General features: G+C 39.0%; 1 protein-coding gene across 3 annotated transcripts in view; it reads right to left on the bottom strand.

Moving 5' to 3' along the window:
• Positions 1-23,222, bottom strand: part of PLEKHF2 (pleckstrin homology and FYVE domain containing 2) — a 74,760-nt gene that overhangs the window by 14,952 nt on the left and 36,586 nt on the right. Inside the window, exon 1 of one of the 3 annotated variants that reach the window (XM_044245261.1) lies at positions 15,509-15,646. The exons of the other annotated variants lie outside the window; for them this stretch is intronic. The gene's annotated coding sequence lies outside the window, so the exon portion shown is untranslated. Of the gene's footprint in view, positions 1-15,508; positions 15,647-23,222 lie in introns of those variants that run through there. 3 annotated transcript variants of the gene reach the window in all.

Below are 23,222 nucleotides of genomic sequence, written 5' to 3'. Positions count from 1 at the left end.
TGGAAGGGGAGATGAACTTTGAGAGACTATGGACTCTGAAAAACAATCTGAGGGTTTTGAAAGGGGGGGGTGGGAGGTTGGGGGAGCCAGATGGTGGGTATTATGGAGGGCACGTATGGCATGGAGCACTGCGTGAGGTGCATAAAGAATGAATTCTGTTACACTGAAAAGAAATAAAAAAAAAAAAATCTGTTGTTACTGCTGAATTGAGACTACAGAAAACGTAAAAGGGAAAGACAAACAGAAAAGTAATGAAAGAAGAGGAAAAAAAAGCAACCAACTATCAGAGATACATCCTCCCTGGGCAAATGTAAAAGTATTAAAGCAAACTCCTCCTCCTCCTAATACAGGTAAGTCAAATAAATAATCTCTGTGTCTACCACATATGAAAAGGACAGGCCCATTCTCGTTTTCAAAAGTTTTATAGTTTAGTAAGCATATAACAATAATCAGGAAATTCTAGATAAAATTTTCAATAAAATATTAGGATGATAAAGCAAAAAAAAAATACTTTGAAATCAAGTTAAATTTGTAATTTCAGTAAATTTTACTTATTCCATCAAATAAGAGACAAAAGTTTTGTCCTCCCCTTTCCAATAGGATTTCTGTCAACTGAAAATCAACATGCATTCTTTTGTTTATTGAGGTATAACTGACATGTAACATATAGCTTCAAGTATAAAATGTTTTGGCATTTGTATACATTGCAAAATGATTACCACAGTAAATCTAGTTACCATATGTCACCACACAAATTTTGTTTTCTTGTGATGAGAACTGTTAAGATTTACCCTCTCGATTTTATAATGTGCGCAATATTATTGACTACTGTCACCATCCTCTATATTACCTCCTTGTGACTGGAAGTTTGTTCCTCTTGACTCCCTTATCCCATTTTACCCATTCCCTGGCAACCACCATTCTATCTTTGAGTTTTTTTTCATCTTTGCTTTTAGATTCCAATTTTAAGTGAGATCATACAGTACTGTCTCTGTCTAACTAACTTCATTAGCATAACGTGCTCAAAATGGCGAGACCTCATTCTGTTTTATGTCTGAGCACTATCCCATTTTATATATATATAAATATATACATCATTACAAATTTATATATATTATATATATATATATCCATTCTAACAGGTGTGAGGTGATACATTGTAGCTTTGATTTGCATTTCCCTGATGGCTAGTAATACTGAGCATATTTTCATGGGCCTATTGGCCATCTGTATGTCTTCTTTGAAAAAGTATCTATTCAGATCCTTTACCCATTATTTATTAAAATTGATTGTTTTTTGGCTACTGAATTGTAGTAACTTTATATATTTTGGAAATAAATCCCTTATCAGATAATGATTTGCAACTATTTTCTCCCATTCAGTAGGTTGCCTTTTTATTTTGTTGAAGGCTACCTTTGCTGTGCAGAAGATTTTTATTTTGATGTAATTCTACTTGTTTATTTTTGCTTTTGTTGCTTTTGCTACTGGAGTCAGACCCAAAAAATCACTGCCAAGGCAGATGTCAAACAGCTCATTGCCTACATTTTCTTCTAGGAGTTCTATGGTTTCAGGTCTTATATTCATGTCTTTAATTCATTTTAAGTTGATTTTTGTGTATGCTGTGACTCTATGCTGTGACTCTACTGCATTTCTAGACTCTATTGCATTTATTTATTGGTTTTAATAGTCTTATGATAAAGTCTTTAGGTTTTCTATATATAAAAGCAAGTCATCTGCAAATAATGAGTTTTACTTCTATTCAACTGAGACAGCTTTTATTTCTTCCTTAAGCACTGTGACTGGGGATTTTCAATACTATGTTTAATAAAAGTGGAAAGTAGGCAGGCATCCTTGTCTTTTTCTTAATCTTAGAGGAAAAGTTTTTAGTTTTTCACCATTCAGTATGATCTTAACTCTGGGCTTGTCATACATAGCGCTTATTTTATTTTTTAAGATTTTATTTATTTGAGAGAGAGAAAACGAGACAGAGAGAGCATAAGAGGAGAAAGGTCCGAGGTAGAAGCAGATCTCCTGAAGAGCAGGGAGCTCTATGTAGGACTCAATCCCTGGCCTCCAAGATCATGACCTGAGCCAAAGGCAGTCACTTAACCAACCGAGCCACCCAGGTGCCCATAGATAGCCTTTATTATGTTGATGAATGTTTTCTCTATATCCACATATTCAGAGTTCTTATCATAAATATTGAATTTTAACAAACGCTTTTTCTACATCTACTGAGATGACCATATATTTTTATCCTTTATTTTGTTAATAGGGTATGTTACGCTGATTTGCAAATGTTAAACCATCCTTGCATCCCTGGAATAAACCTCACTCAATTATCCTTTTAATGTATTGTTCAGTAAGGGTTTGCTAATATTTTACTGATGACTTTTGCATCTGTGTTCACTAGAAATACTGGTCTACAAATTTTTTTGTGTGTGATGCTCCTGTGTGGTTCTAGTATAAGATAATGCTGGCCTTGTAAAGTGAGTTTGGAAGCATTCCCTCCTCTTCCATTTTTTGGAAAAGTTTGAGAAGGGTAGTTATTAACTCTGTAAATGTTTGGCAGAGTTCATCTGTGAAGCCATTTGGTCCTGGACCTTTGCTGGGAGGTTTCTGATTACAGCTTTGATCTCCTTACCTTATCAATCTATTTAGATTTTCTACTTCTTCATTATTCAGTCTTGGAAAATTGTGTATTTCTAGAAATTTGGTCCATTTCTTCCAGGCTGTCCAATATGTTGATATGTAAGTGTTTACAATAGTTACTTATGAGCCTTTGTATTTCTGTGGTATCAGCTGTAACTTCTCTTTCATTTCTGATTTATGTAAGCCCTTCCCTGTTCTTCTTGGTAAGTCTAAAGCTCTGTGAATTTTATCTTTTTAAAAAAAAAAAAAAACCAAAAAAACAAAAAACTAGCTTTCAGTTCATTGATCTTTCCTATTGTCTTTTTAGACTCTTTTTCATTTATTTATGCTTGGTTCTTTATTTCCTTCCTTCTACTAACTTTGGCTCTGTTTGTTTTTCATTTCTTTTAGACATAAAGTCAGATTGAGATCTTTCTTGTTTCTTAAGGTGGGCCTATAATGCTATGAGTTTCCTTCCTAGAACTGCTTTTGCTGCCTACTACAGACTTCGGTAAATTGTGTTTCCATTTTCATTTGTCCCAGAGTATTAAAAAAAAAAAAAATTTTTTTTTTTTAAATTTATTTAAGTAGGCTCCACAGCCAGTGTGGAACCCAGCCTTAGGCTTGAACTCACAACCCTGAGATCAAGACCTGAGCTGAGATCAAGAGTTGGGTACTTAACCAAATGGGCCACCCAGGCTCCCCCAAAGTATTTTTTAAAAAAAATTTCTCCATTGGTTTCTTCATCAACACACTGACTGTTCGGTAGCATGTTGTTTAATCTCTAAATATTTGTGATTTTCCTAGTTTTCTTCTTGCAACTGATTTCTAGTTTTGTATCACTGTGGTCAGAAAAGATGTTTGATATGATTTCAATTTTCGTAAGTTTATTGAGACTTGTTTTGTGGGATAACATATGATCTATCTTGGAGAATATGTTTCATCTGCATTTGAGAGAATGTGTATTCTGCTGCTTTTGGATGGAAAGTTCTGTATGTATCTAATAAATCCATCTAGTCTGATGTGTTAAGGCTGATTGCTTCTTTATTGATTTCCTATCCGGGTAATCTATCCCTTGATGTTAAGTGGGGCTTTAAAGTCCCCTACTATTACCATATTGCTGTCAATTTCTCCTCTTAGGTCTGTTATGTACAGCAAACATTATTTAGGTGCTCCTATGCTGGGTGCATAAACACATACAAATGTTATAATCCTCTTCTTGGACTGACCCCCTTATCATTATATAATGCCTATGCCTATCTTTGTCTCTTACTACAGTCTTTTTTAAAAGTCTAGTTTGTCTGATATACGTATAGCTACTCCAGCTTTCTTTTGGGTTCTATTTGCATGAAAAAATCTTTTCACATCTCTTCATTTTCTGTGTGTCTTTACATCTGAGGTAGGTCTCTTGTAAGCTGAGGTGGGTCTTTTTTGGTTGTTGCTAAACCTATTCAACCACAGTGTCTTTTGATTGGAGAATTTAATCCTTTTACATTTAAAGTAATTATTGATTTCTGGCTGTACTGTTGTTCTTCTCTGTTCCTTTCTTCTTCTCTTGCTCCCTCCCTTGTGGTTAACACTTCCTTCAGTGTTATGCTTAGATTTCTTTCTTACTATGTTTTGTGTCTCTATAATAGGTTTTTGCTTTGTCATTACCATAAGGCTCATATATAAAATCCTATAGATACAAAATAGTCTATTTTCACTTGACAGCAACTTAAGTTTAAATGTATTCTTAAAACTCTAACTTTTTGACCCATATTTTGTTTTTGATGCCACTTCTTATTTTGTGTCTCCCTTAACGGGGTTATTGCAGTTACAGGTTTTTAAAAAATTACCTTTATCTTTTAACCTTCATATTAGCTTTATAAATAATTTATCTACTCTCTTTACTGTATATTTACCTTTACCAGAGATATTTACGTTTTCCAATGTTATCTTATTAATGCCCTTTATTTTCAGCTTAAAGAAGCCCTTTAAACATTTCTGTAACATTGGTTTACTGGTGACCAGCTCCTTCAGCTTTTGTTTGTTTGGGTAAACTCTTTACCTCTCCTTCAACTCTGAATAGTAATCTTGCCACATAAAATAGTCTTAGTTGGAAGCTCTTATCTTTCAGTACTTGAAACACATTGTGCCACATTCCCTTCTGGCCTGCAAAGTTTCTGCTGAAAAATATGCCTATCTGGGATGCCTGGGTGGCTCAGTTGGTTAAGCCACTGTCTTCGGCTCAGGTCATGACCCCGGGGTCCTGGGATTGAGTCCTGCATCAGGCTCTTTGCTCAGTAGAGGGCCTGCTTCTCTCTCTGCCTCTGCCTGCTGCTCTGCCTGCTTGTGTTCTCCCCCTCTCTCTCTGACAAATAAATTTTTAAAAAAATGCCTATCTTGTTACCAGGTGTTTTTTCTCTTGGTGCTTTTAAGATGCTCTGTTTAACTTTTGACCTTTTAATTGACCTTTTTATTTGACCTTTTAATTACAAGGTGTCTTGGTGTGGATCTTTGGGGATTCATCTTACTTGGAACTCTCTAGGCTTCCTGAATCTGGATACGTTTCCTTCCCAAGTGAGGAAAGTTTTCAGCCATTAAGTCTTCAAGTAAGTTTTCTGCCCCAGTCTTTCTCTCTTCTCCTTCTGGAACCCTTATAATGCCAATGTTATTCTGCTTGATGTTGTCCCTTAGGTCTCATAAGCTATTTTCATTTAAAAAAAAAATTATGTATTATTATTATTATTATTATTTTTGGCTGCTCTGTTTGGGTGAGTTACACTGCCTGGACTGCTAAATTACTGATTCTTTCTTCTGCTTCATCTAGTCTGCTGCTGAATGCCTCTAGTGTATTTTTCAGTTCAGTTACTATATTCTTCAGCTCTGTGAGTTTGTTGAGTACTTCCTTATTTTTCTATCTCTGCTGAAGCTCTCACTGGGTTCATTCTTCTAAGTTCTGTGAGCATGTTTATGACCATTACTTTATCAGGGCAGAGACCCCTGGCTCCTCAAGAAGCTGCTCCACTTGTGAGATCCATCCCAACTGTGCACTGCCACAATGGGTGGGGATTTTTGGCAAGACTGCCTCTCTGCCTCTCCTACCTGTCTCAGTGTGGCCCTTCTCCTGTTTGTTATAAGGAGTTGTACGGCTAGTTTTCAGGTACTTAATCAGAGGAAGTTGGTCCACAGGTGGCTGTAGATTCAGTGTGTCCATGGGAGGAGGGGAGTTCCTATACCATCATCTGAAACACCCCTTCCACAACATATATTGTAGAAATTAGTGATTAATAAAATAAAGTTTATGTTTTAGATAAGAAAAAAAGGGACAAACATTAAATTTTAAATTTAAACTCATATAAAGCTAGATTGAGAGAACTAAACAAAATTTGAACATTTAGAGAGAAGCCATAGTAATTTTTAAAAAAGTCTCTCCTAGACACCAAATCTATTATTCAAGAGTAAATTCAAATGCATACTCTACAGGCTTAGCCAGAAAAGGAAAAAAGAAAAAAAACTAACATTTACTCAACACCTATACACATGCTGGGCACTTCCACATTTTACTATTTTAATGATCTAAATTTTGTTAAGTGGTAATTATGTACATGTTACAAAAGTAAATTAAGTCATGTATAGTTAAACAATCATCCTATTGCCTCACAGCTAGTTTTTATAAAAATGTATGTTTTTCTATTAGACTTTGCTACCTTCAGAAATATTATAGAAATATTTGACTTAAGTGAACCATATTATGTATGTGGAGAAAGCCACTGATAAGAGAAAAAAATTAAAGCATGGTAATAAGTATAAAAAGGCTAAAAGTGATCATTCAAATATACTAAAAGGAAGTGAAAAGTATTTAGGGTGTCAGTAAAGGCAATTTCAAATAGGTTAGGCTTGCTAGAGAAATTTACCATGGTATATAAAAACCAAGCTATAGTGGAGGATTTTAGAGAATTTGGAAAACCAGAATAGAGACACTGGGAGTTACAAGAGGTTTTTGGAGAGGTAGGAGATAGTGGGAAAAATATAGACCTCAAGTTTTAAGCAGGACTTCCAAACTTAAACCAGCATTTATAGCATACAACACAAGGCAAGATTATTCTTTTTTTTTTTTTTTTTTTTTAGAGAAAACATGTGCATATGCCCACACATGTGGTAGAGGAGGAAGGGGCAGAGGGGCAGAAAGAGAATCTCAAGGAGGCTCCATGCCCAATCCACATTGGGCTCGATGTAGGGCTCAATCCCATGGCCCCAATATCATGACCCAAATCAAAATCAAGAGTCAGATGTTCAACCGACTGAGCCACCCAAATTCTCCAAGATTAATATTCTTTAACTATACCATAATAAGGTAATCCCTACTCAAAACCCAAAGGTTCCCTGGCTGATCAAATTAAATCTAAAATCCTTAATCTGGCATTCAAAGCCTTTCAGAGTCAAGCCCCAGCCTGTCCCATGCTGTCTTTCCAGTTTTACCTCTTTCTATATGTACTCTTTGTTATAGTCAAAGCAGATTACATGGTATTCCCAGAATATGCTGAGCTTCCTAGCCTACCTCTGAGTCCAATATGTGGCCCCCTCCCCTGCTATTCTGAAATTTTACCAATTCCTCATGATGCAGTTCAGTACTCACAGCCATGAGTCTGTACTGATCTGAGGATGGCCAACAGTTAGAAGTGGCAGCAGCTTTTTAACCTAGAGTTTGACAAAAATCAAAGACTTCATTTTGACATCTATACTAGTGTTCACAGAAAACAGGAACCAAACCTACACATCAATTGCTTCACTACACCCACAGTTTTTAAATTTACAAGCAAATGTTTGGATCCATTTAACTAGTATCTAATTATGAATTCTAAGTATTGAGCATGACAGATCCTGTTTTTTAAAAAAAAATCAATCTCATGATAATATACAAAAATGATTTCTTCTCTTGCCAAGAAGCACAGCTGTTTAGTTAGCAAATAAAAAATGATGATGTGTGCATATTTTCACCACCAACAAAATTCAGATAAAGAAGTGCATCATTTCAGAAAATTTTTATACAGGGGCAGCTGTACAGTGTTGACTGCTATAAAGAACCACTGTATAATACTGAAAAGCTAGTAAAGCTCAAATAAATACTGCTGTGGAGCTGGTTATTCCATCATGCCCCTAACAAATTTTCTTTAATATTTTTCAAAGCAGTTGCAATCTGCTCACCACATTTCGAGGCTTTCTGCTTTGTGTCAGAGGAAAAAAGAATGAAGGAAACACTGGGATTTAAGACATGTACCACAAAATTTTAATAAAAAGCAAATGAGTTAAGTACTGTGATAAAAATAGTTAACAAAGCAGTAAGGAAGCAAAAAAGGAAGAGTGAAGGTATCGCGTGAAGACTGTAGCATTTGAACACTTGAAACAGGTGTGAACAATAAGTGGAACCTCAAAAGGCAAAATAATGGTAAAGGCACAAAGCTCTGCAAGAAAACATGTGTTAAAAAAAAGTCACATGTAGAGATGCATTAGAGGCTAGAGGGAGTTATTTAGTAGAAAAACAGGGGAGAAAAAAAATAGAACAGATTTTGATTCTTGAAGAGTTCTTTCTGAAGCTTTTAAAGAGTGATCTGATGAGTTGTTAAGAGTGACGTTTGCAACAGGAAAAGAATAGCGATCAGGTTCAGGACTGCTATAACTAACCAGAAGTGGAAGAATAAAGCTGAAATAAATCCACGGGTTCTTGGTCTAGGCAATAGCGAAGCTGGTAAGAGCAATACTAATTTTCCATAAATCTGCTGAAGTAGCAGTAAACATTTACTGACCTCTTACTCTGTACAAAGTATTAATAAAAAGATAGAAGTACTCAAACTAACAATCTCTGTGAAGGAGAAAGACAAGTTTAAAATAGTATATAAATCCAAGTTTATATACATAAAACTATGTAATTCATGTGTTATACATTAGGGTATGTGTCTATAGGAAAGAGAGTGATGGGAATCAATGATAAAGAAGAAAACAAAAGACAAGAAAAGAGTTTGGTACCCATGTAGTATGCTATGAACTAAGGAATATGATTAATTTAAATCTGTGTACTCAGTTTAAGGAGCAGAGGAGAAACAAACCAAACACATTAAAAAAATAAATAAGAGTGATGAAGCCCAGGGCCAAAGTGTTTAGTTGGGAGGTAACTATGGCCAGGGGGGAACATCTAGAAGTAACTCTAATATGACTAGAAATTCAAGCTGGGCCATAAAGCAAAAGTGGCAGGTCAAACTATTTGGGGGAGAGGGAGAGATACAGGGAGTAATGGTGTACAAATATATTCCTCAGAGAAGAAACGGGTGAGCCCAGGCTGGAGCAGGTAGGGCCAGAAGAAAGTATGGTGGCAGAGGAGAAATCTGGTAAGATAGAGAAGAGCCAAACTGCAAAGGAAAATAAGCATCAGACTAAAGAGTTTAGACTTTATTATACAGGCAACAGGAAGATCGGCTTTCAAATAGGAAAAGGTTAATCAATACACACAAAAGCAGTAGGCAGGATGACTGGAGAGACTACTGAAGTTAGACTGAAGGCAAACAAAACAAAAACCCAGAGGGTAACAAAAGCCTGAGTCAAAATAATTGACAGCCTAAATAAAAAGGGGAAGAGAGACTTAGGAGGTATAGAAAATAGGATTTAGAAACCGACTGAATATATGGGTGAAAAGTGAGTGCAAGATGACTTCAAAGGTCTAAGCATAAGTCATTGGTAGATGCTAGGTTTGCTTGGGGAGGAAGAAGACATCAGTTTAGGACATACTCATCTTGAAGTACCTTCAGGGTATCCACAAGTCAAATACAAATGCTAGGATGAGCAGGGAGCTCCAGGACTGAAAAAGACTTAAGTAGTCATTCATATAGAGATGCTGGTTGATGCTGTGGAAGACAGAAGTCAAAGGACTGAACTTAAGGGAACACCTACTTTAGAAAGCAAGAGACAAGCAAAAGAAGAGAGAAGGGGGGAAAGGAGAGCACAAAGTACCCTTTCAACGTGATTTCACGTGTCCCACAAGTCTCAGAGACTAAATAACCTGATTGTGCCAAAAGTCACAAATAGCAGTGAAACACGTGGAAAAATTGAGGACTAATGGTAATGTATAATAATAAAATGCTTCAGAAAGCACTGCCCTTTGACCCTGGCATTTTTAACCACAGAAATTTATCCTGAGAAAGAAACTCTTGTGGGGGTTGGGGGAGGGGCACACATGCTGTACGTAAAAAGTTTTCCCTCTGGCATTAAGTCTAATAGTGAAAAACAGAACCTAAATTTCTAGCCATAGAGAGGCGTGATTACTATATATACCATGAAAAAGCCAAATGTCTTAAAAGATATTTTACCACAAAAAAATTTTAAAACTGCAACAATGAAGGGAAAAAAGCATTAAAGTTTAAGAAAAATATTTGTAACATATGACAAAGGGTCAACATTTTTACTATAAAAAAGGCCCATATAATTAAATCAAAAGAAAAAAAGGAAAATATCCCCAAAGAAAAATGGATGAGATACAATTTCCAAAACAACAAATAAAAATGACCAGTAAATGGAATAATGTTGGTTCTCAGTGCTAACCAAAGAAATAAAAGTAAAAATGATGTATTATTCACCTAAGATGTGGGGGAAATGGGCACTAATTCTTCACAAAATACACTGAAACAACTTTTCTAAATGCCATTTTTGGCATCAGAAGCACTCTAGAAAAGTTTACCCAAGAATTCTATTTCCAAGAATATATGCAAAAAAACAGACCATTGTACAAAGTTATTCACATACAGAAGTTCACTCTAGCTTTGTCTTAATAATTCTGAAAAGCCAGAAATAATTTAAGCGTTCAACAACAGGAGCCTAGTTATGTCAATTATGGCACATCCATATTATGATTTTTTGACAATTCTTGAGAGAACAGATTAATATTTAATGTGGGAAATTGTTAAATAAGGCAGTTATTAAAGATTTCTAAACAGCACATATACTAGAAACCCTTTTTTTTTTTTTAAAGTCTGGAAAGATACACACCAAAAATTTAGTACTCGTTGTCTCTAAGTACCAGGATAAAATATTTTTACGTTGCCTAATTATTTTATAATGAACACATATATTTTTAGAAGATTTTATTTATTATTTATTTCCGAGAGACAGTGAGTGAATGAGAGCAAGCGAGTAAGCACAAGATGGGGGGGGAGGGGAGGTCAGAGGGAGAAGCAGACTCCCTGTGGGATTCTGGGATCATGACAGGAGCCCAAGGTAAACGCTTAAACTCAACGTTAACTGACTGAGCAACCCAGGCCCCCAACACATATTCTCTCATAGACAAAAAACACTTACTGATTAAGTAATAAGATGTAAAGAAGAACATGTAGAAAAATATGTGTAAAAAACAAATGCAAAATTACAGATACAACTGATAAAAAATGAACAATAAAGATCTTTTTAATTTTTCCTCAACTATTATTTAAATGAAACAAACATAAATAAGTATAATTCCACTTACAAAAATGGAAAGAAAAAAAGACGAAAACGTTCATGCAAAGGAGAAAATAGAAAATTCACATCACAAAATCTTAATCATTTTAGAAGCAAGTTCATCCTAAGAGTCAAGCATTTCAAGATTGGGGTTAATAATCTGAGTTAGACTGAAAACACAACAGAGAAAATGAATCAACTTGGGGATGACAAAAGGATTAGAAAGCAGCTAGTACACAGGCAGCTGGAAAACAAATAACTCAACAGTCACCAAAGCTGTGACTTTTTTCAGGAGTGCTAGGCAGAAAAAGGAAACAGTGGTATTTACAAGTTGAGAATCGACCAGCTATATACAGCAAAGGTCAAGGAGAGGAATATGAGGAGCTAGTGAGTTCACAGAATATGAACTACAAGGTTCAGCACCGGAAAGGTAGAAAACGAACAGCCTGGGAGAAGACAATGAGGACAAAAAGCTCGTTCATCAGGTATGATGGAAAACAGAAACATGGGCTCCTGAATCACCATCTCGTTAGTTTAAGACCTGAGGCAGTTCAAAATGATGACAAGGTTAAATAACTGGGTCATCCGTGTAGGTTGCTGATGCAGAGTGGTGGTAAGGGTCACTGGAGTAAGTCAACTGTAGTTACTTACAAACGTGGCCCACCTTTCTGGTCTGAAATGATTATAACTGTACTGTAACCTTTATATACTTCACTTTCCTTGATTCAGATATATTCTTTGTAGTCTGATAGGAATTTGGGGGGTACTTATCCTGTCTCTGTACTTTATTCAACCACAAAACGAAGAGACTAAGGAAATGGAAGAGTGAATTTTATCAGTGATTCTCAACCTTGACTACACATTAAAATCCTGGGTGTTTAAAAAACAAACAAACAAACAAACAAACAACAGGCAAAACTACCTATGCTTTGACCCCAAACCCAGAAATTCTTTTTTGGTTCTAGGGTTCCAGGGTGGAGTTCAGGAATCATTTTTAATAAGTTCTTCACGGAATTCTAATGTGCATCCAAGGTTGAGAACTAAAATACATATTTCTAACTGCTGCTTACTTTTTTTTTGTTTTGTTTTTAAGATTTATTTAATTGAGAGAGAACGCAGGGGGGAGAGAGAGTCTTAAGCAGACTCCAAGCTGAGCTGGGAGCCCCACCTAGGGTGGATCTTACCACCAGGAGATCAGATCTGAGCCAAAAGCAAAAGTCGAATGCTCAACCACCTGTGCCACCCAGGTGCCCCTAAAAGTTGCTTCCTTTAAAAATTCTATGATCCTATGTAAATGACAATCACTTTGTTCATTTGCTAATACAACTTACTGAGTATCATGCACCAGGCACTTCCACAAACATATTTTAGTAAATCCTCACAACACTTTGAGGTAAATAGCCGTGTCCGTTTCACAAATGAGTCCTGTGAAACTTAGAGAAATGAAGCAACTTGCTCTAGAGTCACAGGCCAGTAAGGAGAACAGCTACAGATATGTTTGTTCCAGTCCACGCCACACGCAACCTACTTTCTCTAGCACTAACTACTTGAATGCCTTCTCTTCCTTCCTAGAACCTTACAAATTAGGCACACTAGTGTGTAATTAATGGAGAGAAAGTTATTTTTTGGGAGGGGCAGAGATTTAACCCCAAATTCTACAGTAGTTTCATTATATAATTAGTAAACACCTTTACCTAGAGAGGTTTGCGACCTGACACAGCACTCTGCAAGTGTATCTATGAAGTATACTTTATTCAGCTAAGCCAACAAAAACATTGCTATTAAGCATGCAGCTGGCATACAAAGCTGGTTCTCATAGATAAGCTTATCAATAGAAAAGCAATTTTTATATGCTTTCCATTAAGTAAGGCATTCTAAACCAAAATCCTAAGATAATTCTGACAAAATAACTGACAGTAATGAGAGTTGCTCTATCAAAGAGCTTAAATGTATAAACATGACCTTCAAATTTATAAGGAATTACCTCTATTTGCACCTAGCACAAATAAATTCAATCACACTTTTAAATTATGATTATTACTCTTTTGTTGCCACATTGCTGCTTCTTTGCTGATTATACCATTATCTACTTAGAAATTTCATAAACATTCAAGGTCTGTATTTCCAGGTCTAAATTTACTTAGTTAACAAGATAAACATTCTCCCCCCCCCCCAAAAAAGTATTAGAGAAGATTGAACTTCTATGCCCACGGAAAGGGCAATTTATTTTATTTTAGTTTTTATCTTAGTTAGTTGAGAGAGAGCTGGAGCGTGCGCGCTCCTGAGGGAGCACAGAAAGAAGGGAGGAGGGGCAGAAAGGGAGGGAAAGAATCTCAAGCACACTTTGCTCTGACTGTGGAGTCCCCTGCCCTGAGATCATGACCCGAGCCAAAACCAAGAGTTGGATGCTTAACTGAATGTGCCACCCAGGTGCCCCTGGGAAGGGCAATTTAATAAGAAATTCATGAAGTATATTTACAAGGAACAGATGTGCCCTCATCCATTCAAGCCTTTCCTGAGCTTCTGCTATGTTCTCTGCACACTGGGGATGAAGAGGTCAATCATGCAAAGGCTATTTAGTCAAGGAGGTGCCATGACAGATCAGTGTAGTATTTACTGGATGGCAATGGGATAAGTTAATTATTCTTGGCGAGAGAAAGGGGGTAGGATAAGGAGAACAGCACAGAGAAGGTTTCAAAAAGTATAGACTCAAGTGAAAATTTCACAAGAACCCTTGTAAATCAGCTCTCTAGGAAAAAAAAATTTACTGAGGAATTAAAATCAGCAAGAGCAGCAAAGACAGAGGAAACAAGGTGGACAGAGACTGCTCCATGACAGGAGTTCAGTATCCTACAAAGTTAATGCTACAGGAAAAACACGAAGGCTTCAGAGTCATAAAGACCTCAGTTCAATACCAGGTTGGCTGCAAGACTTATGAAGTTAGTTAAGTCACCTCATTCCTAGGTGAACTCTTCATGCAGAAAAACAAATGTGTATAATGGTGTTTACTTGACAATGGAGCAAAACAAAAAGGATTTAAGAACTAAGGAAATTAGCAGCCAAATCTGAGCAGAAGCTCTATCATTACCTCTAGATTAAGAAGAGAAATTCTCCAAGAAATGTTTTAAGGCTCATCCTATTTGTGGTTAAGAGCCCCTTCAGTTTATTTAACAGAATTTTAAAGCTAAGATGCCTTTATTAAACACATCAATTTACATTCATGGACTGGGGTAATTCGGGCTGAATCTTTTTTGATCCCTTGGGTTAGTACACCACTTTTGTGTTTTGAGGCGATAGGATGTGCTTTCCAATTAAGTAGAGAAACCTAATACCATTCACCTCCAGCGCTGTCAAGACCTGAAGAGATTAAAAATAGAAGCTTTCCTTAATACTGAATTAACCTGAGGACCCCATGAGCTACTACAGTACAGAAAAAAAGGGTGAATGCTCAAAACATGGCAGACATTCACCTTTAAAAAAACAAAGAGAAGAAAAAAAGCTTTGTAATGTCAAGATTACTTCACTTTAAGACACATGCCTTTAAGACTGTCAAAGTTCCTAAGTCTGTCTTTGGTTAGGTCTCTCCTGTAACGTACTACATCACAACAAAGAAGGTATTTATCAACTTACACACTTTGTGAGTCCATGAATTACAAAAGGGCTTAGTTATGTGTAACCTTAATACTACCATTTCCACCGCACACTCACGAGTTATTGCTATAATGCAAGAACACACAAGGGAATTCAAGCAACATGAGCAGCAAGCTCTCGGACCTCGGGAAATTTTTAAAAAAGGAAAAATAAATTCGGCCGAAGACCATACAACTTTAAAAGGCTCTAAATAAACGCGTTAGAGCCAACGCTTCCACCAGAACAGATTCTGCGGTGCCATTTTTTGCCCCGAGTCACATAAAAATATGCCGTTCAACTCACAACTTCCCTAATGCCCAGACCCCTGAAACTTTTTGGACAGAAAGACGATGGGACCCTGAGACTCCACTGGCCGCGAACGGGACCCTAGCCCTCGTGTCCCGCAACTTCTCGCTCGACCTGGGGACCCCCTTGGCGCCTCCGCCCGTGCCCGTCCCCGCGGTCCGCGGCCCCACCGCCCCGGCAGGCGCCAGCGCGGACCCTCCGGACAGCCCCGGAGCCCGCGGGCGCAGGCGGCGGTGTCCTGCGGGCGGGCGCGGCTCGCTCCCGGCGTCGGCAGGCCAGCCCCAGCGCGCGGGGAGCGGCCCGGAGCGCCCCGTTTCTCACAGACCCCAACATGGCGTCGGCCGCCGCCCGCGACGACGACACCTCCCCGCGCCGCAGACGGCCCGGGCACCGCGGGGGAAGCGCCAGAAAGTTTCGCTTCTCCTCTCCCGGCCCGCGAGGGACCGACGCACAACCAGCCTCGGGCTTCACCTACCCAGGCGGGCACGGGCGGCGACGGCGGCTGCGGCGGCGAAGGTCCGACTCTTCCTCGTCCCGGGCGCCGGGCGCGGACTCTGCCCGCTCGTCCGCCCCAGCCTCCCAGGGTGTGTGCAGACAGCGGCCCCGCGCAGCCGGCGCGATCCGGACGCGGCGGGCGGGCGGGCAGGCGGCCGGCCGGCACCGCCGCTCGCAGGTGACTCCCCCGCCCCTCCAGTCGAACCCCACAACGGCCGCTTGGGCTGGTCTCTCCCCTGCGCGTGCACGAGCGCGCCGCCGCCCACACGCCAGGCGCGAGCACTCGGGCACGAGCACACCCACAAGGCTCACTCCCCGCCCTTTCTTGCTTGTTCCCTCGCCCCGCCCGTGCGGCCCCGCGCGACGTGCTCGAGGGGGAGGGGCCTCAGCGAAGGCCACACCCACCTAGGCTGCGGGGACGGAGAGGAGGTTCCTCCGCTCACTCTGTGGACTCTAGCACTGGCATCTGTTGGGTGCGCGTGGGCCGTTTCACCTGGAGTTCCTGGCTTTTGGCAATCCTTTGGCAAGGATTGTTCATCTCATTACGAGGGTTTTTTCGGAAGAATGGAAGGAAGGTTGGGTTGCCTTTCCCCACCCACTGAACGGGCATCCCCAGGCAACTCAAGAACTTTCTGCGGGCGGGAAAGAAAGGATTTTTGGATGTTAGATGCCCAAAGGCGTGCGGGCAGACGTCTGTTTGCTACTCCCAGTTAGCGCGGCTTTCTTGCCCGTCACACCTTTCATTTGCGTTCCCTGAAACCCCCACCTCTTGAAACCGAAAGAGCTGCGGTTGCAACACATACACCCCGCGGACTCTGCACGGCCCTTTAAGTGCAAGACTTTATTGCCTGCCTTAGAACTCCGGTCTTACCAGAACTTTGCCCTGACGCTGCAAAACCTCATCTACCTACTTCACATACTTGGAAACGGTAATGATAGTATATAAGGTTGAATCTGCCCTTCCTCATACCGCAGCAACTGTTAAGCGCGCTGGTGGGTACGTGGAGAGATACCAAGCTATCCGAAATGGCCAAGGAATGGGGAAAGGGGACTGCATACTCCACACAAAAAGTGTGTAGGTGAAAATTAGATTTGGGTAAATTTTATCTTTCCCATTGGTCTATTATTTCAAGGATATTTAACCTTTGTTTGATGTTTCTCGAATTAGAGCCGCCAGCACCCCAGCCGCGCGTAAATGAGCACCCACCAAGGAACAGGAGGAGCAGGTCTTGTTTCTGATAACGCTTTCTATCTGGGATTCTACCTCCTCTAGGTCTTCGGCTCCCATCCTCCCCTATTTCAATGTTTCGGAAACAAAAAAATTTTTTTTCTAAAATTAGTAACTAGAACAAAACTAGCAAGGATGAACTTTTTTTAAACAGGGAAACTTACAGTATCCCCATCACACAAATCTTCACATGTGTCAGTTATAGTTGTCTCTGTAGACAAGGACAATGTTCACGGGACACTTGTTTGAACCATCACCCTACCGGCACCTTCCTTCAGCCTCTGCCTTCTCTACATGCAAAGCAACATTTCATCAGTGAAAAAAGGTAGGCTTGATCACCCAAAATCTTTTTAAATTTTGAGGTTAGGAGTTGCTATGTCTAGCCTACAGCAATTGTCACCGAACATTTTTGGTCACTCATTGATCAGTAAAAATGTTTGCCCACACTCCCCTCCCAATATACTTACTTACTTAATCCTAAAAGGCGTGGACTTAGAAGCCAAAAGCACTATAATGAAAGCATCTACCTCCCATATCATTATGAAGATTATATGAGTTAATATTTGTAAAGCATGGTGCCTGATAAATGGTAAGTGCTATGTAAGTGTTAGATAAAAACTATTGTATATAATAGATATTAATTACGCATGTAATAGTAGATACGATAGTGTGCATATACACACTATATTTTATATAACTAAAATCTATTATATAACTAATATATTAGGTACATTATAAAACATACACACAAAAAATCAGAAATAATTATTTAAAACATTGTGTGAGTTTTCTTTCTCTACTCTGCATGTTCTGTCTCCTCCCTCTGTGCGTAACCCAATTTGGACTCCACTGATTTAGAGTTGCACCAACAAATATGGTAACCACTAACCACATGTAGTTATTAAAAATTCAGTTCCTGGGTGCCTGGGTGGCTCAGTGGGTTAGGCCACTGCCTTCGGCTCGGGTCATGATCTCAGGGTCCTGGGATTGAGTCCCGCGTCGGGCTCTCTGCTCAGCAGGGAGCCTGCTTCCTCCTCTCTCTCTCTGCCTGCCTCTCTACCTGCTTGTGATCTCTGTCTGTCAAATAAATAAATAAAATCTTTAAAAAAAAAAAATTCAGTTCCTTAGTTGCACCACATTTTTTTTTTAAGATTTTTTATTTATTTATTTGAGAGAGAGAGATAGTGAGAGAGAGCATGAGCGAGGAGAAGGTCAGAGAGCGAAGCAGACTCCCCATGGAGCTGGGAGCCTGATGTGGGACTCGATCCCGGGACTCCAGGATCACGCCCTGAGCCGAAGGCAGTCGTCCAACCAACTGAGCCACCCAGGCGTCCCAACACATTTTAAGAACTTAATCACCACATGACTACTGGACAGTGCAGATATAAAATATGTTGCAGAAAGTACTATTGGATAGCACTGACAAAACTGACATAAACAAGGGTCTAAGGCAATAGGATCAACTCATGCCTGACAACTGTAACCACTGTACCATGTTCAAATTGAGTGATAAGATCTCTCTCTGAGCTTCACATCTCCTCTGTAAAATGAAGATAAAAATAGGAACTACCTCACGGATTGCTGAGCAGAGGAAATGAGATAAGGTGTGTAAAGTCTGTGGCAGAGTCCCTGAAACATAGAGGAACTTGAAAATATTGGTAAAATTTGAGCTTCGATAAACTCAATTACTGAATTTGATAAATTCGATAAACCTGAAAGGCAAAGATCGTATTATCGTCCTTGATTTTAATGGGTAAGTTTTTCAAGGTATTAATTCGGGAAAAGACAAAGAGTTTGGTGAACTTTTAGTTGAAAGCAGAGCATTCAAGGAGAGCTGGAAAACACCAGGACTTTTACTTACTCCTCCATTTCTTCTTTCTGAAGCCCCTGGTCTTCTAGTTGTGCCCATCTCAGTGAAATTGCATTCTCACCCACAAGTCTGGTGAGTTGCCACCAACCGTCTCATCCTCTTTCCTACTTCCTTCATCCAATCCCTTTGCTTCCTAAATACCTTCGGACCCTCTTCCAAAACACTTCATCTAAACTCCTCTCCTCTCCTGGTGACCCATCCACACAGGGACAACACAGGACTGTACCACTTCCCCTGGTAGCAAGCCTTCCATGGCTCCCCACAGAGGCTGCTATATACAGTTGTACAGGTTGTAGTAGAATAAAACTTTGGAAGAGTGCCTTTCACATTGGGGCATTGTAAATTTTGTATTTATTACAAATATCCTCTGGCAGATATCAAAGAAGTGACTTGTTCTGCTAAAACTATTTTACAACAATTTTCCAGCAAGATAGAAATGCTTCGAGGAGCAGAGGCCCTTCTCTCATTTCCCCAAATCCACATGGAGTAGGAACATTTCTATTTCACTTAGAACAAAATGCCAGATCATCACAGGTCCTGTAAAGCCCAGCACAATCCAGCCTCGGCCATTGTCTCCACCATAAAATGATGCCAAGCTCCACCAAAATCCATTCGTGTCAGTCTCCTGTTGTTTCTAAAATATACCATGCTCTTTTCTGCTAGGGGACCCACTTCCTGGCCAATTCTCTACCTAGAGAGTCAAGCCCACTGCACCCCACCCTTTACATAGCTGTGGCCCCCATTATCTCTCAGGCCTCTGCGCCCTGAGAGAGTGCCCATGTAATTCTGGGTCGCAGCCCTGTGTGTTTCCCTCATAGCACTTACAGCTCTCCCTGGAGACTGTAAGCTCTGTGAGGGAAGGGAGCCCCTTGTCTTCTCTGTTCTATCCCCAGCTTCTCTGTGGTCAGCTTAGCACCGTTGCCACCCCTCTCTACATTCTCCTCTGCACCACGGGAAAAAGCTCAGAATTCTCTTTTCTGGAAGACTTTTCCCTGAATGGTTCCTGGTTAAATTCTGCCAGTGGAGACACCTATGTGAGATTTGAAAGGCAGAGGAAAAGGAGAAATCGCTGTTCTCCAGCACAGCTTCAAACAGGCAGCTCAGATCAGAAAGGGCTGTTTCCCTAGATTTTTGAGAAGGTATCAGTGAAACCTGAAACATAATACTCTGTGGGTTTGTGGGGTTTGTTGTTTTTTTTTTTTAGATTTTATTTATTTAGTTGACAGACAGAGATCACAAGTAGTCAGAGAGGCAGGCAGAGAGAAAGAGAGGAGGAAACAGGCTCCCCACCGAGCAGAGAGCCCGATGTGGGACCCAATCCCAGGACCCTGAGACCATGACCTGAGCCGAAGGCAGAGGCCCAACCCACTGAGCCACCCAGGCGTCCCCATAATATTCTGTTTTTTAAGAGGGGTGGTAAGGCTGTGTTCTTAAAAAGGGAAGTGGAAATTTTCCAGATTAAAATAGGTAAAAGAAACACGAGAGGGATGCCTGGGTGGCTCGGTTAGTTGGGTGTCTGACTCCTGGATTTGGCTCAGGTCATGATCTCAGGGTTATGGAACCGAGCCCCATGTCAGGCTGTGTGTTGGGCATGGAAGCTACTTAAGATTCTCCCTCTCCCTCTGCCCCCCTTCCCCCCTAAAAAAGAAAAACACATGACAACTAAATATAATACCTTACTCTAGACTGGGTCCTGTAGTAGAAAGGGAGAACGCTACAAAGGACGTTATTGGGCTAATTGAAAAAATTGGAATATGAACTGAAAAGTAGATAAATGTATTATATTAGAGTTAAATTTACTGTCTTGATTATATAAGAGATTGTTCCTCTTCTTAGGATATACACACGAAAATATTCAGGGGTAAAGGACCACGAGGTATAACATACTCTCAAATATTCTGAAAACATTTCATATGTAACATATATTTGAAATATTATCTCTGAAAGAAAGAAACCCCCTATATATATGTATGATAAGGCAAATGGAGTAAAATGTTAGTAAGTGAATCTGGATAGAGCATATGGTGTTCTTGGTATAATTTTTATTTGAACAAACTCTAAGTTTGAAAATCTCCCCCCCCAAAATATTTAAAAATATACACAATAAAGCACTAAAGAAACTACTAAATAATTCAAAACAAACTAAGATAGGTGTCTTAAATATCCAGTCTCAAAATAAGTCCAGACTGATAGCCATGTGATTAAATAATGTATTTTATGTATTTTTTTTTTTTAATTCTCCAAGGAACAAAAAGTGAATTTACCCTTCCTGCCTGAGATAAAATGCTCCCTAGCTATGGGGGAATAACCTCTCCTGTACAGGGGTTCTTTCTAAACACTTAAATACAGGATGTTTGCAGCTTTACTGACCACTGTATCCTACAACCAGCTTGGGCCCATCACATTTACTGGAGATCCTGAGCTGTAGGAAGTGGGAACAGATACTATATTCCTTACAAAACTTCATTATGTGAAGAGAATAATCCAAGTTATAACCACATCCCCCAACTGCATCATTGCAAACTTTTTGCTTTAAAGCAGGAAGGCCCCATGACTCCTGGAAATATAGTTCTAGGCATTTTAATCTGAGAGACTTATTGTCAGCTCCTAGAAGATCATTTAGAAACATTTCCCAATAAAATGACATAGAAAGTTCTCTTAAAAATATTGCAAGACAGTAAAATGATCCATGGTTGCTAGGCATTAGGGAAAAGGGAGGGATAAACAGGATTTTTAGGGCAGTGAAACTATTCTGTACAATACTATACTCATGGACACATGTCACTATATATTTGTTAAAAGTAATAGAATGTAGCATACTAGGAGTGAACCTTAACATATACTATGGACTGTGGGTGATAAGGACATGTCAATGTAGACTCACTGACTGTAATAAATGTGCCACTCTGGCGTGGGATGCTGATAGTGGGGGAGGGTGTGCTTGTGCGTGGGGGTGGGGGTAGGAGTTTTATGGAACTCTCTGTATTTTCCCCTCAGTTTTGCTCTGAACCTAAAACTTCTTTAAGAAATAAAATCCATGCAGAAAGAAAAATATATATATTGCACACATCTCTTGGAAAAGCTAGGGGAGTTGAGAAGCTTTCTGGAAGGAATTTGAATTCATTTCTTAAAAGACTTATTATAAATTGTATTTCCCAGACTACTGCTCTTTTAACCACCTGTCAAGCTATCTTATCTTACAATCAAAAACTGACATTTAAATTTGAACAAAGAAGCTTATTAACATTAAAAAAAATTAAGTTTTCTTGGCAGAAATTTGATGTTGATCTTGGAAGTTTTAACATATGAATCTAGTATACATCAAGAATCTTGTGAATTTTCTCAACAGTGGTTATAAATTGATCAGGGATTTGCCTCGCTCCAAACCAAGTTTATGTATTTCCAACAGGGACACCATGTGTCATACTGGAAACTAAGGGACTCGTTTCAAACTCATCTCTGTCTTACCAGAAACATAAGGCTTAATGCCCCGTACCGAAATAAGTTCCAGGTAGAGTAGTAAATTATGTGTAAACTATGCAAACTTTTGTATAAAACAGATATGAAAAAGATACAACTATATTAATTCTTTACCTTTGGTAGGATTATGCACAATTCTTTTCCTTCTTTGTGTTTTACCAATCTTCTATAACAAATTTATATTGTTTTATTTAAAAAAACAGAAGGCACAATCATCAGTGAATTTTCAATGAGGTAAAAATCATATTCAAGTACTCATACACAAAAAGGCACAATGGTTGCTTTCTTCTCTAGAAAATTCCTAAATTATTTGCACATTACCTTCCCTGCTGGTAGAGTGGAATTATACAACAAATGCCTTATGCCTCTACATTAACCCTGTAAATGACAATACATTAACATCAACAAGCAGTTATTGAAAAAGTTCACCTTCTATAAAACTAGCTTAAAATAAGTTCAGAACCTACAAAGTTGGAATACTGTAACATGTTTTTCAAAGTTGGTGCCAGATTAAACAAAATTCAACAGAAACTTGGAATTCAAGTATTATCAAGAGAATCTATTCTAAAAAGCCATATACTTTTCAGGAGTACTAGTATAAATAGGTCATTCATACTTTCATGTAAAGAGAAGAAATTGAAACATGATTTCATTAAAAAAATTCATTTCCAATAAAAAGAAAAACTTTCAGAGTTTGGAGTCAGAACTACGTTCAAATTCTGATTCTCCAACTTATTAGCTGTATAACCTTGTGTAAAAGGCTTAACTGTTCTGCTCTGCTCAATCTTCTTATTAGTAAAATCTGTAAAAATGGGAAAAGAATCCCCTCTATCCTAGGATGATAAAGATTGGGGATAATATAAGGCAAAACTCATCGCAAACAGTAGGTACTTGGAAAATACTAGGTACTCAATAAACAGTGGATGTGGTGGTCATGTTGTAGTAGGAAATGCTTTTTGCTGTTGAAATTATTAATAAAATATAAATTCTATCACTTATGTGAAAAGGAAGGAAATAGTCTATTAATTCTTGACATTCCTGATTTATAGATCTCTGGCCAGTTCTTGCAAAGGTCTCTGCTCCATATTTGTGTCTCTCTGATGACCCTTTATACAT

The sequence above is a fragment of the Neovison vison genome, chromosome 4, assembly GCF_020171115.1.
Source record: "Neovison vison isolate M4711 chromosome 4, ASM_NN_V1, whole genome shotgun sequence".
In the NCBI taxonomy this organism is placed as follows: Eukaryota; Metazoa; Chordata; class Mammalia; order Carnivora; family Mustelidae; genus Neogale; species Neogale vison.
This window is presented reverse-complemented; position numbering and strand designations above follow the sequence as displayed.